This window comes from Elephantulus edwardii, unplaced genomic scaffold, assembly GCF_000299155.1.
Source record: "Elephantulus edwardii isolate Elephantulus edwardi_28Jun2011 unplaced genomic scaffold, EleEdw1.0 scaffold00012, whole genome shotgun sequence".
Lineage (NCBI taxonomy): Eukaryota > Metazoa > Chordata > Mammalia > Macroscelidea > Macroscelididae > Elephantulus > Elephantulus edwardii.
This window is the reverse complement of record NW_006399762.1, coordinates 31,829,676-31,836,353: the sequence shown is the minus strand read 5'-3', so window position 1 is coordinate 31,836,353 and position 6,678 is coordinate 31,829,676. Positions and strand designations below refer to the sequence as shown.

Here is a 6,678-nt window from a genome sequence, read left to right as displayed (position 1 = left end):
TGCCTGTCCTTGATTTTGCTGATATTTGAAAGTGTTTTGTGAAAAGTTTGTTAACAAAGAGAGTTGCCTATAATTTTTCTTTACATAAGGATTAAAATGTGATATGGAAAGAAAAATTAGGAATATTCAAGGAAAACATATGTGAACTTTTCCAGGTGAAATACAGACAGTTTCTCCTAGTTGCAAATTGCAACCCCAAAAAACCAAAACAAAGGTTACTATGATTCTACACTGACTCAAATACACTGACTAAGTATTTAAACATTCAATTAAAATTAATCATTTAAGAAATGACGTTTTATTATTTTTAAAATTATCATTAAAATTCTAAACAAACTAAAAGGGTTAATACTTGTTGTAATAAGAACTTCATGAAAACTTCTGTGGTAGGTCAAAAGAGAAATGATTCTATTTTTCCATACTTGTTTAAAAAGGAAAAAAGAATAAAACACAGGTTGTCCTGAAAACCCGATGTTTTCCATGTAGTCACAAGTAAGAACTCTATGCCAAAAGTCCACTATCTTACAAACAACATATAAAAATCTTTCTGGATCCAGCACCATCGTCACAATTCTTATTATTCTTAATCAGTTTTTCATAGTCACTATGATAATAAGTCTGGTTGAGGATATTCCTCTTTTTGTTTCATCTCTACTTTTCTGATCCTTCACTTTCCCATTTTTAATATTCCCTCCAAATAAAGGATTCCTCCTGATAGCATGCCCAAAGCATGTGAGATCAAGTTTTACTACCCTCATCTTTAAGGAGCACTCCAGTAGCATCTCTTCTAGGATACATTACTTAATCGATATCCATAGTAAAGCTGAGAAAAATGAAGAAGGGTCAGTAGTTGGAAAACAAAGACTTGGTAAAATAAATGAGGTTGGAGGTAGAATGGTAGAATTTTGCACAATTAGTTATTTATTAATTACAAATAATGTTTGTAATAAACACAAACAATAGCTATACACATGAACTTCACCTAATGGTGAACCAGAATGATTACATCTGTGGAACGAATTATTGGAGAAGCTCAATATTAGCTGCGAAATCTTAGCCAGGCACAGACTATAGAACAGACCATCAATTATTCATAAGCAAGTTCAACCTGAAGCTCAAAAAAAAAAAAAAAAGAAATGAACAAATCTACAAGAACCAAAATTTAATCTTGAGTCTATCCCATATGAATTTAAAACTGTCTAAGGAACAGGTTTGAGGCCTTGAGCATGAATGAACGAAAACCAGAGGAGCTGTTGCAAGATAGCAAGAATATCATCTGTGAGGAATGGAAAAGGTCATTACAAAGAAAGAGGAGGGGGGAAAGAAAAGACTTATATGGATGTCAGAAAAGACTGGGTATTGGACTAAAGTGTAGAGAAGTGAAAGCAAAGGAAGAAATTAAGGAGCTAAACAGAAGATTTCAAGAGGCAGCTCGAGAAGACAAAGCAAAATATTATAATGAAATGTACTAAGGACTTGAGGCAGAAAATTTAAAAAAAGAGATTAATCGGATCAGTGTTTCTTAAGCTGAGAGAAATAAAGAACAAAGTCAAGCCTTAAGTTGCAATACTTAAGGATGCTCTGGGCAGAATATTGAATGGTCCAGGAAACATTAAAAGAAGATGGAGAGACTATACAGTATCAATGTACCAAAAAGAACTGGCTGACACAGAGGAATTTCATGAAACATCATATGATCATGAGTCAATGGTGAAAAAAAACCCAAAACAAAACCAAAAAAAAACAGGCAAAAAATAAAGTTCAAGCTGCTCTGAGAGAATTAGCAAAAAATAAAGCCCCAGGAATTGACAGCATATCAATTTACATATTTTAACAAATAAACACCACCCTGGATGTGCTCACCAAGTTGTGCCGAGAAATCTGGAGGACAACCACCTGGCAAGCTGACTGGAAGAGATCCATATTTGTTACCATTTCAAAGAAAGATGATTCAACAAAATATGGACATTATCAAACGATATAGTTAATATCACATGCAGCAAGATTCTGCTGAAAATTATCCAAAAGCGACTGAAACAGCACATCAGTAGAGAACTGTCAGAAGTGTGGGCGGGGTTTATTGACTATGCAAAAGCATTTGACTGTGTGGATCACATCAAACTGTGGCTAACTCTAAGAAGAATGGGAATCCCAGAATACTTGATAGTGCTTTTGCAAAACCTGTACTTGGGCCAGGAGGCAGTAGTCAGACAGAGCAAGGAAACATTGCATGGGCATGCCATGGTGTGTCCTGTCTCCATTCCTTTTTAATCTACATGCAGAACAGATTATCGGGGCTGAGTGGGTGGCTAGATTTTATGAGGAGGTAAATGGCATGAGGATTGGAGCAAGACTCATCAACAACCTACATTATGCAGATGACACACCCTGTTTGCTGAAACTGTGGAAGACCTAGCGCACTTGCTGTGGAAGGTCAAGGACTGCAGCCTTAAATACTCATTGAAGCTCAACATCAAAAAAGCAAAGATTCTCATAATTGGGCCAACTGGCAGTCTCATGATAGACAGCGAAGAATTTGAGATTGTTAACAGCTTTAGTTTGTTTAACTTCACAATCAACACTGTTAGTACCAGCAGCCAAGAAATTAAAAGTTGAATTATATTGAGAAAATCAGCTGTCAGGCACCTTTCCAGAGTACTGAAGAGCAACAGCGTCAGTCTGGAGACTAAGATGTGCCTGATCCAAGCCACAGTCTTTGCAAGTACTTGCTATGCATCAGTAAGCTGGACAATGACTTGGTATGATTGAAGGAGAATTGATGCCTTTTTTTTGCTATGGTGCTGGAGAAGAGTGTTAAATATAGCATGGACTTCTAGAACAAACAGGTTCTTCCTAGAGAGGGTGAGACCAGGCTGCTCCTTGGAAGCAAGTGTTCTGGAGCTTTGTCTGACATATTTTGGGCATGTCGCAAGGAGTGACCAGTCCTTGGAGAGGGATATTATGCTTGGGAGGGTGAAGAGACAGCACAAGAGAGGAAGACACTTGATGAGATGGATCAATTCAGTGACTGGGAGAGGTATGACATAGACAATAATATTGGCACAGGATAGAGCAGGGTTCAGAGCTGTTGTACATAGGATCACTATGTGTTGCAAGCAACTCGACAGAACATAATAAAAACAATCAGCAAATATCAATAATATGACATGCAAGTAAAATCTTGCTGAAGATTATCTAAAAATGATTGAAACAGTGCATTAACAGAGAGCTTCCAGAAGGGCATGGTGGGTTTAGAAGAGGCTGGAGCACTAGGGACAACATAGCTAATGTCAGAAGGATCTTGGCCAAGAATAGAGAATACCAGAAAGATGTCTATCTGTGTTTCAGTTATTATTAAAAGGCATTTAACTGTGTGGGTCAGAACAACTTGTGGCAAACCTTGACAAGAGTAGAATCCCAGAATACTTGATTGTGCTCATATGAGACCTATACTTATATCTGGAAGCAGTTGTCAGAATAGAGCAAAGAAACACTACGTGGATCAAAGTTGACTAAGGAATATGTCAGGGATGTATGTATGAACAGAGGCAAAGACTGACCTATCAAAATGTACTCATCTCATCCTTATGAATTTCTCCAAAGCTACGAGACTCCTCATTGCTAACTTCAGACATTTTAACAAAATGAGTCTTCTTGAGATGTTTCAATGTCTGTCTGCACTCAGTAACCTATGGCCTTACCAAGTTTATTAGTATTACCAGTAAAACATTAATATGACACAAATAATGGTTAATTACTCTAGTCTCTTAAGATTTCATATTTAAGATTTTTAAATATTAAATTTTAGGAAAGTAAGGTAAATAATGCTTCTCAAATGAACAGTCATATTTCTCACCTTTTTTTACATCCTCAATATTTTAGTTTTCTTCATTATCAAAATACATATGCTTTTAAAAGAGATATATGACTGGGTATTATGGTTATGACAAGAATCCATAATGAAGGTTGCAGAGTGGAGTGTACTCGAGGAGGGGGGGATTGTATACCAATGAAGGAAATTTTCTTTTACTTTTCAAAGAAAAGAACAAACTGAAGGGGAGAGGTGGGCAGGGAGAAAATGCAACAATGAATGAATGGAAATCCAAAACCTCTGTAAATGTTCATTAAAATTAATAAAATAAAATTTAAAAAAATGCATTTGCTAATGAAACTACTCACTAACTTAACAACTATACTATAAACTCCTACTCTGTAAGGGGGAACTGTGGTGTTCCAGTGATAAGAAGCTGTGTTGCAATCCCAAACATATATGGTTCAAATCTACCAGCTTCTCTGCAGAGGAAGGATCTGCAATCTTCTCCTATGTGTTTTACTGCCTCTGAAAACCTGTTGGAGGGTCAACTATGAGTCAATTCTGACTGAATGGCACACAACAATAATTCTGCAATAAACGAATTTTGGAATGACATCGAAGAGCTCACCCATAAGCAAAGAAAAGGAGAAAGAAAAAATCAAAACAGATGTGAGAAGAGATTGAAAACTGCACCCGCACATCAAGAAGCCAAGATAAAAAGAAGAAATGGTGAAGTAAAGGAGATAAATGGAAGATTCCTTAGGGCAGTACAAGAAAACAAAGCCAATATTATGAAGGAATGCATAAAGAACTGGAACATGAAAACAGAAAAATTCACTCATCATTTCTCAGGCTGAAAGAACTGAAAAAATAAAGTCAAGCCTGAATTGTAATACTGAGAGATGCTATGGGCACCATTTTAAATGATCCAGATGAAGGATTAAGAAAGAGACGCCTGGATCCTGGGAAAGGACTCCGGCGCTGCCCGTGACAGTCATGTTCAGTTTCTCTAAAGCGACCCAGCAATGGGCCACTTTTGCGAGTGTGGTATCTTTTAGATGGGAAAATGCAGCCCCCTGGTAAACTTGCTGCTATCGCATCAGTAAGGCTACAAGGACTGCACAAGCCCATCTACCATCAGCTGAGTGACTGTGGGGATCATGTTGTCATAATGAACACAAGACATATAGCCTTTTCTGGAAACAAATGGGAACAAAAAGTATATTCCTCACATACTGGCTACCCCGGTGGATTCAGACAAGTAACCGCGGCTCAGCTTCACCGCAAGGACCCAGTGGCGATTGTCAAGCTAGCTATTTATGGCATGCTGCCAAAAAACCTTCACAGAAGAACCTTGATGCAAAGGCTGCATCTTTTTCCAGATGAGGACATTCCCGAAGATATTCTTAAAAATTTAGTGGAAAAGCTTCCTCAGCCCCGGAAAGTGCCCAGGCGCCTGGATGAGTACACGCAAGAGGAGATTGACGCTTTCCTGCGGCTCTGGTCTCCACCTGAAGATTTCCGGCTGTAGAAGGATGGAAGTTCCCAAAAATAGCAGTGAGAAGCTGAAGCGTTTGCCGGATGAGTTTTCCTGGTCAACAGGACAGAGTGAAACAACTTCTGTACTTTAAGAAATGACCTGTGATTAGCACTTTGCAATGATAATAATTGAGGGGCAAAGTCAAGGAGAGATTTTCTTTTAACAGGAAATTGTGTAAAATAAAACTGTTTTATAGAATAAAAAAAAAAAAAGAAAGAGACAAGGAGGACTTGATGAGACAGAATGGTAATAAGCATAGATCAATAGGACTAATTATACAAAACACAGTATCTATGAATGATAGTATAAAGCACAATATACATGAATATTAGAAGCAGGAGTGACATCCACTTCCTAAATTACATGCCTCCTGAAATTCTATGAACTTTGATAAATGTCGACAGTTGTAGAGGGGCTTCAGGCCTTTTGTTAATAGGGTCACTACGAGTCGTGCTTGACTCAAAGGCAACAACAACAAAAACAACATACATGAATTGGGCTGGGACATAGAAGATGAGAGGAATATACAGATATACAGTAGCAAAAAGAATTGGCTGACATTGGACCATATCGGGAAGCAGGATGTGATAAAGAATCAATGATATTGAAGAAGTTCAAGTTGCACTGAGGGCATTGACAAAAATAAGTCCCTAGAAATTGATGAGATACTAATTCACATGTTTCAACAAACTGATACAGCCCTGAACATGTTCACCAGTCTTTGCCAGGAAGTTTGGAGGACAGCTACCTAGCCAAATAACTACTTAGCTGAATTTGTTCCTATATACAAGAAAGATGATCCAACAAACTGTGGAAATTATTTATCAATAATTAATCATTAATAACATATACAAGTAAAATATTGTGGGTTTATTTAAAAAATACTAACTATAGAGCAATAGAGATTTAAGCTGAATTTAGCAAAGGCTTGTGGAATCAAGAATATCATTGATGCTGTGAGGTAGATCTTGGCAAAATGCCAAAATATCAGAAGGCTATCTGTTTATTTGGCTGTGCAAAAGTATCTGATTGTGTGACCCACAAACAGTTAGGGCTAACATTGAAAAGAATGGGCATCCCAGAATCTTAACTGCACTTATGAGAAACCTCTATCTAAATAAAGAGGCTGTTGTGCTAATAGAGTAAGGAAACATTTCATGTTTTAAAATCAAGACATGTGTGAGTCAGGGCTGTATCCTTCCTCTGTACCTGTTCAATGTGTATGCTAAGAAAATAATAAAGAAGCTGAACTTTATGAAGAGGACTTTGGTTTCATGATTAGAGGGAGACTTACCAAGAACCTGCCTTATGCAGATGACAACTT

General features: G+C 37.3%; 1 pseudogene; it reads left to right on the top strand.

Moving 5' to 3' along the window:
• Positions 1–4,810: 4,810 nt before the first annotated feature.
• On the top strand, positions 4,811–5,345 carry LOC102850779 (annotated as a pseudogene).
• Positions 5,346–6,678: the final 1,333 nt, after the last annotated feature.